Below are 12,590 nucleotides of genomic sequence, written 5' to 3'. Positions count from 1 at the left end.
AACAGTGCTGGGTACGCTGGGAGTCTCTGCTCCACCAAGACGCGCACCAGTAATACACCAGTTACCTCCCTTAAGGGATATAGAGAAGCTCTCTCAGATACGTCCGTCCTACTTCTCATGCATGCGGCCGGAGGTCGGTCTAATTCTGGTGCTGTTGGTGGTGGAAGCTGGGGCAACGGTGGTACTGGTGGCGATACCACAGCCACCGGAGGGGGAGCCGCCGGGGGTGGATTGTTAGGATATGGAGGTGGTAGCTTATCCAACGGCTCACGTTTATCTTCTTTTTCTTTTTCATGTTCTTCTTGTTCTTCAAATTTCTTACCTGCTTTTAGTGTAAATATTGAGGCTGGAAAAGGACGTGAAGTCCTCCTGATCCATAATCCTGCATAATCACTTTCTTCCTGGCTAAAAGGTTCCTTTGAATTAACATGGATATTTAAGGCCTGGCAAATCCAGTCTTCGAAGGATCCAAAAACAGGCCAAACGACATGTAGTCTTAAAGGCTCCTTTGGCCATTCTGTCACACAATACTGGACTATTTTTAATTTACTTTTTCCTTTTCTGGGGTCCCTATCATTCCAATTTCGAATCGTTATTCCTAATGGACTTTCTGGTGGTATGACTGGTAATTTGCTCCCTTTCTTCTGGTCTCTGGTCTTCGATTTTGTCTGACCCATCTAGGAATTTTACTCTGGCAATTCCCACAGCCCTTGGTTACCTTAGTAAGAGTGTCTTGCAGGGGGTCGAGGACCTATCACACACCCACAAATCCTATAGGAATCCCTTCAGTCCTTCACCGGCCAAGTCCCTCGCGGGAGATTGGAACCGCGGTTAGAAGACCTCCACAATCGCTTCGGAACTAAGTTCCATCTCAGTCACACTCTTACACACACAGGCAACCGAACCCCACCCAACCGAACGGTATACGCTTTAAATGCTTACGACTCCGTCATCTTTGTTCGGATCTTCACACACACAATTACGGGCAAAATATAGTGCTGCAGCTGGCAAGGGAGCTGAAAAAAAGAATCAGAAACTTTGCTTACCTTTATTCAGGTTTAAGATGCCATTAGTTCCGACCTGACTCAAACAGCAGCCACCAAATGGTGGGGGTGCCTCTCCTAGATCAAACCAGAAATCAGGAACCAAAGCCCTCCCGGACGAGCGCCCACTTGTAATAAATGACTGGGTCCCAAACAGGATTGCAATTGAAATTTACAATTTATTAAATGAATAGAGGTAAGCAAGCAGCGCTGGGTGCGCCAGGAGTCTCTGCTCCACCAAGACGCACACAAGTTACATCAGGCGGCTGGTTTTTATGCTGCTAGGCTAATACATATTCATTACTACTTCTACAAAAGGCAGGGTTATTCTAATTAGTTCCCAGAATCCAAACCCTCCCACTGGTGCAGGCGTTATCAGTCTCCGGTGGTCCCTCTGGGGGCCGCTCGTACTGAAGGCTCGTAGTCTTCCCCCAAGGCTTTTCTCTTGTCCTTCTCCTTTGTCCATCTTGGCTGGATGTCAGACACTTGCATAGTGTCCCATGCAACAGTTGTAATAGTTAGCAGTTATTCTGAAACCCCTTTGTTCTCTTATCCCCTATTGACCCGAATTGCTGGACCATTCCTTTGCAAGATACAAGAACTATATACATTAACCACTCTGGTTTTCTCAGACTTTTCATCATATCATGCGACCCTAGCATTGTTCCATATTGACACGAATCAGATGAACTCATTCCACACTGTTAAGCTGTCTTATCACTGCAAGCATATCTCAATACCACCTTCCTTCCCTCTACAGGATGTAACTGCGCAAAAACAACATTTTTATTCCCACAACCTTGATCCCCTTACCCTGAAATCCTTATTCCCCTTAAACATAGCAACTCTAACCACAACCCTAACCCTTATTATCAACCCCCTAACGCTAATGACACTGACCTTAATCCAAACCCCAACCTGCCCCTAACCCCAGACAACCAACAACGAAACACACACACACAAAGATGGAAACTACAAAAAAGGCAAAACCCTGGATACAGGCCCCAAATCACAAATACGCAACCAAAATGCTACAGAAAAGCCCCAGATGCAGGTCCCAAATGCTACTGCTAGGCCTCAAAAGCTCAAGATGCATCCCAAAGCAAAAATGCAGACCCCAAACGTTACAGAAAAGCCCCCAAACCCAGGCTGCACAAGTCTACAAGCAGGCCCCAAACTGCCAACAGAAGCAGGCACCAACCACACCCAGATGCAGACCCCAACTGCCCACAAGCAGCTCCTACCCCACCACCCCCTCCCAAGAACTGGACTCCACCCAGACACTGGCCCAAGACCCGGGCCCGCCCCCCGCCACCCCCCCTCCCCTCCCCCCCCCCCCGACACAGGTGTACAAGCAGCTCACAACCCGCCCCTTCAGAGACCGGTCCCACTCCCCCCACCCCCCCCAAGACATGGGATGCGGAGGTGTACAACCAACTCCCAACTCCCTCCCCCTCAAAGGGAGGCCCCAAAGACCCCCAAATGGAGGCTCCTAGAGTGAACAAGCACCTCCCAACTCCCCCAGGCACAGGCCCACCCCCCCCACCCCAAACACAGGCCACAAAGGTGTATAAACAGCCCAGACCCCCCTCCAAGACCATGGCCCCTATAGTGTACAAGCAGCTCCCAACCACCCACAGATGCAGGCCCCAACCCTTCTCAAAAGGGAGGCACCTAGAATGCATGAGCAGCTCCCAACCCCCCTAAACAGAGGTCCAAAAGTGCACAAGCAGCTCCCAACCCCCCTCAAATACAGACCCCAAAAGTGTACAAGTAGCTCCCCCCCAGAGACAGGACCCAAAGGTGTACAACCAGTTACCAACACCCCTGAGACACAGGCCCCAACCCCCCCCCCCAGACACAGGGCTCCAAATTCTACAAGCAGCTCCCAACCCCTGCAAGGCAGGCCCTATACAAGCAGCTCCCAACCTTCCCCCCCCCCGAGGGAGGCCCCCAAGCCCCCCACAAACACAGGCCCCTACAGTGTACAGGCAGCTCCCAGCCACCCCCAGATGCTGGCATCAAAGTTGTACAAACAGCTCCCAGCCACCCTGCAGAAACAGATTCCTACATTGTACAAGCAGTTCCCAGCCCACTAGACACAGGCCCTGACCCCCCACAGATGCAGGCCCCAAAGGTGTACAAGCAGCTCCCACCCCTCCCCCAGAAGCAGGCCCCAAAGGTGTAGAGTCAGCTCCCAACCCCCTCAATGCTTGCCCCAAGGGTCTACAAGCAGCTCCCCCCTTGCCCCCAGATACCGGCCCCCAGACACAGACCCCAAAAGCCTAATCACAGGCCCTGAACTCTAGAGGCAGGCTCCAAAACCCAGGACAAAGCCCCAGTGGTTCGAGACAGGGCCCAAATCCCAGACACAGGCCCCAAACGCTAAACATATGCCAAAAAAAGTATTAGTGCTGGTGCCAAATGTTACAGACAGGCCCAAAAGCCCGAGATGCTCAAGGCTGAGACGTAACTTGGCTTTCTGAATTACTGGAAAGCAGCTTTCATTCTCAGATAATTGTGTGCAGGCTAGACAGGATGGGGCTTCAGGCACCTCTTCACCTGAGGAAACACACTGCCATCAGGCACCGCTGTGCCAGACAAGCTTGTTCTGCTAGAACACCCTACTCAGATGCACTGTGGCATTCAAGTGAACTGCTTTCATGCAAATATAACGACTGATGTTACAACCCACCTTGCCTGTGGCACCTGATGAACAGAAGAGTAAGCCACCGCAGCGCTTCAAAACCATCCCTGCACGTGCCGCTCCTTGTCGCTCTCTGGCCTTATCTCATATCCTTATCCACTTCTGTGGAGAGCCTGCCACGGCACCTGCAAAGCAAGACGGACACCTTTCATAGTCACCTTGTGCTACTTGGTCGTTCTGCTCCAACCCAGCTCATGACCAGCCCCTCTTCTTACACAGCTCTTCAGAGTGCAGTTTGCTCCTTTGAGCCTGCGCGAGACACCTGTGAAAGAAAAAGAAACGCATAGGCCGATGCAGCATCCAAAGACACAGCACAACTAGGTAAGTTACTCTCATCTGCTCCCTTACCTCTGCTGCTTACCAGCCCCCGAGGCAGATGCTTCAATCTACCCTCTTCAAACAGCTACAACACCTCTAAAAGACAAAGAGGGGATGCTTAGAGGAACAGTGAGACCTACAACACAACAACTGCTACATCTGTTCCTCACTCACCTTGCCAGAGGCAGCTCTGCGTGTGACGTCCCAGGTTGTACACTGCGTTACCTAACCCTTACCGTAACCCTTACCCTAACCCTTCTCACCCTTACCATTACCCAAATCCTTACCTTTACTTTTTCCTTACCCTTACTCTTTCCTTTAACCATAACCTTACCCTTACCCTATTCCTTACTCCAACCCTTCCCCTTTCCTTCCCCTTCCTCTTACACTTAACCTAACCCTTACCCTTCCGCTTCCCCTAAAACATATCCTAACACTTTCCCTTACCCTTACACTTACCCTAACCCTTACTATTACCCTTACACTTACTCTTGCCCTAATCCTTGCTTGCACCCTTACACTTATCCTAACCCTTACCCTTACCCTTACTCAAACACTTACACTAACCCTTACCATGACCCATACCCTTACACTTACTATTCCACCTGACCCGTACCCTTAAACTTACCCTAACCCTTATCCATACCATTACCCTTACCCTTAACCTTACCCTTATCATAACACTTACCCTTACCCTAACCCTTAACCTTTCTGCTACACTTACCCTTTTCCTAAATCTAAACCTTACACTTACCCTTACGCTTATCCTCACCCTTACCATTACCCATATCCTTACACTTACCCTTACCCTAAACCTTGCCCTTACACTTACCGTTACCATTAACCTTATGCTTACCCTAACCCTAAACCTTACCGTGACCCGTACCCTTACACTTACCCTTACACTTACCCTGACCCTTACCCTTACCATAACCCATACCCTAACATATAGTAGTACCCTTAACCTTACCGTTACCCTTAACCTTACCCTTACTCTATCCGTTACACTTATGCTTACCCTTAACATAAACCTTAACCTTAACCTTACCCTTACCATAAGCCGTACAACAACACTTAAATGTACACTTACGCTTACACTTACCCTAGTTACTACTCGTACAATTAACCTTACCCTTACCCTTACCCTTACCCTTACCCATACCATTACCCTTACCCTGACCCTTACCCTTACCATAACCATTACCCTAAAACATATTTGTACCCTTAACATTACCGTTGCCCTTACCCTTACCCTTACTCTATCCATTACTCTTACGCTTATACTTAACATAAACCTTACCCTTAAACTTACCCTTACCATAAGCCATACAACAAAACTTACATGTACACTTACGCTTACACTTACCCTAGCAATGACTCGTACAATTACCCTTACCCTTACGTTCAACGTTTCCTTATCCTAACACTTTCCCTTACTGTAACCCTTATCCTTTCTCCTACACTTACCCTTAGCCTAAATCTAAACCTTACCCTAACCCTCACCCTTACCTAAAACGAACACTTTCCCTAACCCTCACCCTTACCCTTAGCCATAACCTTACTCCTACACTTACCCTAAACCTTACCTCAACCCTTGCCCTGACCCTTGCATTAACCGTGACCCTTACCCTAACCTTACACTTACTCTTAACCTTAACCTTACCCTTAACCTTAACATACTACTTACCCTTACGTTTCCCTCACCCTAACCCTAAAATTAACCCTAACCATTACCCTTACACTTACCCTTACTCTTAGACTTACACTAACCCTTACCCTTAACTAAATCTAACCCTTACACTAAACATCATCCTTACCCTTACCATTATCCCTACTCTTACTCTTACCCTTACCCTAAACGTTTCCCAAACCCTTACCCTTACCCTTACATTAAACCTAACCCTTACCCTAAACCTTACTCTTACTCTTAACCTTATCCTTAACCTTAACCTAATACTTACCCTTACGTTTCCCTCACCCGAACCCTAAAATTAACCTTAACCATTACCCTAACACTTATCCTTACCTAACCCTAACCCTTACTCTAACCCTTACCCTGACCCGTACCCTTAGACTTACCCTTACACTTACCCTTACACTTACCCTTACACTTACCCTTACCCTTACCCTTACCCTTAGCCTTACCCTTACCCATACCATTACCCTTAACCTAACCCTTATCCTAACACTTACCCTTACCCTAACCCTTAACCTTTCTTCTACTCTTACCCTTAGCCTAAATCTAAACCTTACACTTACCCCTACACTCACCCTTATCATTACCCATATCCTTACTCTTACCCTTACCCTAAATCTTACCCACTTACCCTGACCCTTCCATTAACCCTAACCCTTACCCTAAAACTTACTCTTAACCTTAACCTTACCCTTAACTTAACCTACTACTTACCATTTCTTATCCGTCACCCTAACCCTAAAATTAACCCTAACCATTACCCTAGCACTTATCCTTACCCTAACTCTAGCCCTAATCCTAACTCTAAACCTTACCCTGACTTGTACACTTATCCTTATCCTTACACTTACCCTAACACTTACCCTTACCATAACCCATACCCTACAACATACTTCTACCCTTAACCTTACCGTTACACTTACCCTTACTCTATCCGTTACCCTTACGCTTACCCGTAACCTTACCCTTACCATAAGCCATACAACAACACTTACATGTACACTTACGCTTACACTTACCCTAGCAATGACTCGTACAATTACCCTTATCCTTATCCATACCCTTACCCATACCATTACCCTTACCCATAACCTAACCATAAACTTTAAGGATAAGCTTAAGGGTCACCCGTAAGGGTAACCTTATCCTAACACTTACCCTTAAGTGGGTAAGTGGAAGTGTAAGGGTACGGGTCAGGGTAAGGGTTAGAGTAAGGGTAAGGGTAAGTGTTAGGGTAATGGTTAGGGTTAATTTTAGGGTTAGGGTGAGGGAAACGTAAGGGTAAGTATTAGGTTAAGGTTAAGGTTAAGGGTAAGGTTAAGGTTAAGAGTAAGTGTAAGGTTTAGGGTTAGGGTTAGGTTATGGTTAAGTGTTAGGGTAAGGGTAAGTTGTATGGAGAAGGATAAGTGTAAGGGATAGGGTAAGGGTAAGTGTTAGGGTAAGGGTAAGGTTAACGGTAACGGTAAGTGTAAGGATAAGGCTTAGGGTAAGGGTAAGAGTAAGGGTATGGGTAATGGTAAGGGTGAGGGTTAAGGTAAGGGTAAGTGTTAGGATAAGGTTAAGGTTTAGGCTTAGGTTGAGGGTAAGGGTAAGGGTTAGGGTAAGAGTAAGGGTAAGGATATGTGTAAGGGTACGGGTCATTGTAAGGGTTAGAGTAAGGGACAGGGTAAGGGTAAGTGTTAGGGTAAGGTTAATGGTAACCGTAAGTGTAAGGGTAAGGATTAGGGTAAGGAGAAGAGTAAGGGTATGATTAATGGCAAGGGTGAGGGTTAGGGTAAGGGCAAGGGTAAAGGTAAGGGTAAGGGTAAGGGTAAGGGTAAGGGTAAGGGTAAGGGTAAGGGTAAGGGTAAGGGTAAGGGTAAGGGTAAGGGTAAGGGTAAGGGTAAGGGTAATGTTAAAGGTAACAGTAAGTGTATGGATAAGGGTTAGGGTAAGGGGAAGAGTAAGAGTATTGGTAATGGTAAGGTTGAGGGTAAGGGTAAGTGTAAGTGTAAGGTTTAGATTTAGGCTAAGTGCAAGTGTAGCAAATAGGGTAAGGGTTAGGATAAGGGTAAGGTTTAGGGTTAGATTAAGGGTAAGGCTAATGTTAAGAGTAAGGGTAGGGGTAAGGTTAAGGGTAATTGTACGAGTAATTGCTAGGGTAAGTGTAAGCTTAAGTGTACATGTAAGTGTTGTTGTATGGCTTATGGTAAGGGTAAGCTTAAGGTTAAGGTTTATGTAAAGGGTAAGCATAAGGGTAACGGATAGAGTAAGGGTAAGGTTAAAGGTAACGGTAAGGTTAAGGGTACAACTATATGTTAGGGTATGGGTTATGGTAAGGGTAAGGGTCAGTGTAAGTGTAAGGGTAAGGGTAAGTGTAAGGGTACGGGTCATGGTAAGGTTTAGGGTTAGGGTAAGCATAAGGTTAATGGTAACGGTAAGTGTAAGGGCAAGGTTTAGGGTAAGGGTAAGTGTAAGGATATGGGTAATGGTAAGGGTGAGGATAAGCGTAAGGGTAAGTGTAAGGTTTAGATTTAGGAAAAGGGTAAGTGTAGCAGAAAGGTTAAGGGTTAGGGTAAGGGTAAGTGTTATGATAAGGGTAAGGTTAAGGGTAAGGGTAATGGTATGGATAAGGGTTAGGGTAAGTTTAAGGGTACGGGTCAGGTGGAATAGTAAGTGTAAGGGTATGGGTCATGGTAAGGGTTAGTGTAAGTGTTTGAGTAAGGGTAAGGGTAAGGGTTAGGATAAGTGTAAGGGTGCAAGCAAGGATTAGGGCAAGAGTAAGTGTAAGGGTAATAGTAAGGGTTAGGGTAAGTGTAAGGGTAAGGGAAAGTGTTAGGATATGTTTTAGGGGAAGCGGAAGGGTAAGGGTTAGGTTAAGTGTAAGAGGAAGGGGAAGGAAAGGGGAAGGGTTGGAGTAAGGAATAGGGTAAGGGTAAGGTTATGGTTAAAGGAAAGAGTAAGGGTAAGGAAAAAGTAAAGGTAAGGATTTGGGTAATGGTAAGGGTGAGAAGGGTTAGGGTAAGGGTTACGGTAAGGGTTAGATAACGCAGTGTACAACCTGGGACGTCACACGCAGAGCTGCCTCTGGCAAGGTGAGTGAGGAACAGATGTAGCAGTTGTTGTGTTGTAGGTCTCACTGTTCCTCTAAGCATCCCCTCTTTGTCTTTTAGAGGTGTTGTAGCTGTTTGAAGAGGGTAGATTGAAGCATCTGCCTCGGGGGCTGGTAAGCAGCAGAGGTAAGGGAGCAGATGAGAGTAACTTACCTAGTTGTGCTGTGTCTTTGGATGCTGCATCGGCCTATGCGTTTCTTTTTCTTTCACAGGTGTCTCGCGCAGGCTCAAAGGAGCAAACTGCACTCTGAAGAGCTGTGTAAGAAGAGGGGCTGGTCATGAGCTGGGTTGGAGCAGAACGACCAAGTAGCACAAGGTGACTATGAAAGGTGTCCGTCTTGCTTTGCAGGTGCCGTGGCAGGCTCTCCACAGAAGTGGATAAGGATATGAGATAAGGCCAGAGAGCGACAAGGAGCGGCACGTGCAGGGATGGTTTTGAAGCGCTGCGGTGGCTTACTCTTCTGTTCATCAGGTGCCACAGGCAAGGTGGGTTGTAACATCAGTCGTTATATTTGCATGAAAGCAGTTCACTTGAATGCCACAGTGCATCTGAGTAGGGTGTTCTAGCAGAACAAGCTTGTCTGGCACAGCGGTGCCTGATGGCAGTGTGTTTCCTCAGGTGAAGAGGTGCCTGAAGCCCCATCCTGTCTAGCCTGCACACAATTATCTGAGAATGAAAGCTGCTTTCCAGTAATTCAGAAAGCCAAGTTACGTCTCAGCCTTGAGCATCTCGGGCTTTTGGGCCTGTCTGTAACATTTGGCACCAGCACTAATACTTTTTTTGGCATATGTTTAGCGTTTGGGGCCTGTGTCTGGGATTTGGGCCCTGTCTCGAACCACTGGGGCTTTGTCCTGGGTTTTGGAGCCTGCCTCTAGAGTTCAGGGCCTGTGATTAGGCTTTTGGGGTCTGTGTCTGGGGGCCGGTATCTGGGGGCAAGGGGGGAGCTGCTTGTAGACCCTTGGGGCAAGCATTGAGGGGGTTGGGAGCTGACTCTACACCTTTGGGGCCTGCTTCTGGGGGAGGGGTGGGAGCTGCTTGTACACCTTTGGGGCCTGCATCTGTGGGGGGTCAGGGCCTGTGTCTAGTGGGCTGGGAACTGCTTGTACAATGTAGGAATCTGTTTCTGCAGGGTGGCTGGGAGCTGTTTGTACAACTTTGATGCCAGCATCTGGGGGTGGCTGGGAGCTGCCTGTACACTGTAGGGGCCTGTGTTTGTGGGGGGCTTGGGGGCCTCCCTCGGGGGGGGGGAAGGTTGGGAGCTGCTTGTATAGGGCCTGCCTTGCAGGGGTTGGGAGCTGCTTGTAGAATTTGGAGCCCTGTGTCTGGGGGGGGGGGTTGGGGCCTGTGTCTCAGGGGTGTTGGTAACTGGTTGTACACCTTTGGGTCCTGTCTCTGGGGGGGAGCTACTTGTACACTTTTGGGGTCTGTATTTGAGGGGGGTTGGGAGCTGCTTGTGCACTTTTGGACCTCTGTTTAGGGGGGTTGGGAGCTGCTCATGCATTCTAGGTGCCTCCCTTTTGAGAAGGGTTGGGGCCTGCATCTGTGGGTGGTTGGGAGCTGCTTGTACACTATAGGGGCCATGGTCTTGGAGGGGGGTCTGGGCTGTTTATACACCTTTGTGGCCTGTGTTTGGGGTGGGGGGGGTGGGCCTGTGCCTGGGGGAGTTGGGAGGTGCTTGTTCACTCTAGGAGCCTCCATTTGGGGGTCTTTGGGGCCTCCCTTTGAGGGGGAGGGAGTTGGGAGTTGGTTGTACACCTCCGCATCCCATGTCTTGGGGGGGGTGGGGGGAGTGGGACCGGTCTCTGAAGGGGCGGGTTGTGAGCTGCTTGTACACCTGTGTCGGGGGGGGGGGGAGGGGAGGGGGGGTGGCGGGGGGCGGGCCCGGGTCTTGGGCCAGTGTCTGGGTGGAGTCCAGTTCTTGGGAGGGGGTGGTGGGGTAGGAGCTGCTTGTGGGCAGTTGGGGTCTGCATCTGGGTGTGGTTGGTGCCTGCTTCTGTTGGCAGTTTGGGGCCTGCTTGTAGACTTGTGCAGCCTGGGTTTGGGGGCTTTTCTGTAACGTTTGGGGTCTGCATTTTTGCTTTGGGATGCATCTTGAGCTTTTGAGGCCTAGCAGTAGCATTTGGGACCTGCATCTGGGGCTTTTCTGTAGCATTTTGGTTGCGTATTTGTGATTTGGGGCCTGTATCCAGGGTTTTGCCTTTTTTGTAGTTTCCATCTTTGTGTGTGTGTGTTTCGTTGTTGGTTGTCTGGGGTTAGGGGCAGGTTGGGGTTTGGATTAAGGTCAGTGTCATTAGCGTTAGGGGGTTGATAATAAGGGTTAGGGTTGTGGTTAGAGTTGCTATGTTTAAGGGGAATAAGGATTTCAGGGTAAGGGGATCAAGGTTGTGGGAATAAAAATGTTGTTTTTGCGCAGTTACATCCTGTAGAGGGAAGGAAGGTGGTATTGAGATATGCTTGCAGTGATAAGACAGCTTAACAGTGTGGAATGAGTTCATCTGATTCGTGTCAATATGGAACAATGCTAGGGTCGCATGATATGATGAAAAGTCTGAGAAAACCAGAGTGGTTAATGTATATAGTTCTTGTATCTTGCAAAGGAATGGTCCAGCAATTCGGGTCAATAGGGGATAAGAGAACAAAGGGGTTTCAGAATAACTGCTAACTATTACAACTGTTGCATGGGACACTATGCAAGTGTCTGACATCCAGCCAAGATGGACAAAGGAGAAGGACAAGAGAAAAGCCTTGGGGGAAGACTACGAGCCTTCAGTACGAGCGGCCCCCAGAGGGACCACCGGAGACTGATAACGCCTGCACCAGTGGGAGGGTTTGGATTCTGGGAACTAATTAGAATAACCCTGCCTTTTGTAGAAGTAGTAATGAATATGTATTAGCCTAGCAGCATAAAAACCAGCCGCCTGATGTAACTTGTGTGCGTCTTGGTGGAGCAGAGACTCCTGGCGCACCCAGCGCTGCTTGCTTACCTCTATTCATTTAATAAATTGTAAATTTCAATTGCAATCCTGTTTGGGACCCAGTCATTTATTACAAGTGGGCGCTCGTCCGGGAGGGCTTTGGTTCCTGATTTCTGGTTTGATCTAGGAGAGGCACCCCCACCATTTGGTGGCTGCTGTTTGAGTCAGGTCGGAACTAATGGCATCTTAAACCTGAATAAAGGTAAGCAAAGTTTCTGATTCTTTTTTTCAGCTCCCTTGCCAGCTGCAGCACTATATTTTGCCCGTAATTGTGTGTGTGAAGATCCGAACAAAGATGACGGAGTCGTAAGCATTTAAAGCGTATACCGTTCGGTTGGGTGGGGTTCGGTTGCCTGTGTGTGTAAGAGTGTGACTGAGATGGAACTTAGTTCCGAAGCGATTGTGGAGGTCTTCTAACCGCGGTTCCAATCTCCCGCGAGGGACTTGGCCGGTGAAGGACCGAAGGGATTCCTATAGGATTTGTGGGTGTGTGATAGGTCCTCGACCCCCTGCAAGACACTCTTACTAAGGTAACCAAGGGCTGTGGGAATTGCCAGAGTAAAATTCCTAGATGGGTCAGACAAAATCGAAGACCAGAGACCAGAAGAAAGGGAGCAAATTACCAGTCATACCACCAGAAAGTCCATTAGGAATAACGATTCGAAATTGGAATGATAGGGACCCCAGAAAAGGAAAAAGTAAATTAAAAATAGTCCAGTATTGTGTGACAGAATGGCCAAAGGAGCCTTTAAGACTAC

The 12,590-nt window shown here is 48.2% G+C and overlaps 2 long non-coding RNA genes across 2 annotated transcripts; one reads left to right on the top strand and one right to left on the bottom strand.

Annotated features, from left to right (window-relative positions):
• Positions 1-715: 715 nt before the first annotated feature.
• Positions 716-5,124, bottom strand: LOC311428815. The gene is made up of 5 exons (XR_014687903.1): positions 4,243-5,124; positions 4,099-4,164; positions 3,966-4,012; positions 3,739-3,875; positions 716-1,016 (listed from the first exon to the last, which is right to left on the bottom strand). It is a non-coding gene; the product is annotated as an uncharacterized lncRNA (long non-coding RNA).
• A 2,875-nt stretch (positions 5,125-7,999) lies between these two features.
• Positions 8,000-12,247, top strand: LOC311428816. Its single transcript, XR_014687904.1, has 4 exons — positions 8,000-8,982; positions 9,069-9,115; positions 9,206-9,342; positions 12,065-12,247. It is a non-coding gene; the product is annotated as an uncharacterized lncRNA (long non-coding RNA).
• The last annotated feature ends 343 nt before the right edge of the window (positions 12,248-12,590 follow it).

This window comes from Aythya ferina (assembly GCF_964211825.1).
Source record: "Aythya ferina genome assembly, contig: HAP1_SCAFFOLD_150, whole genome shotgun sequence".
In the NCBI taxonomy this organism is placed as follows: Eukaryota; Metazoa; Chordata; class Aves; order Anseriformes; family Anatidae; genus Aythya; species Aythya ferina.
Note: the sequence above shows the minus strand (reverse complement) of the source record. Positions and strands in the feature narration are given on the sequence as shown.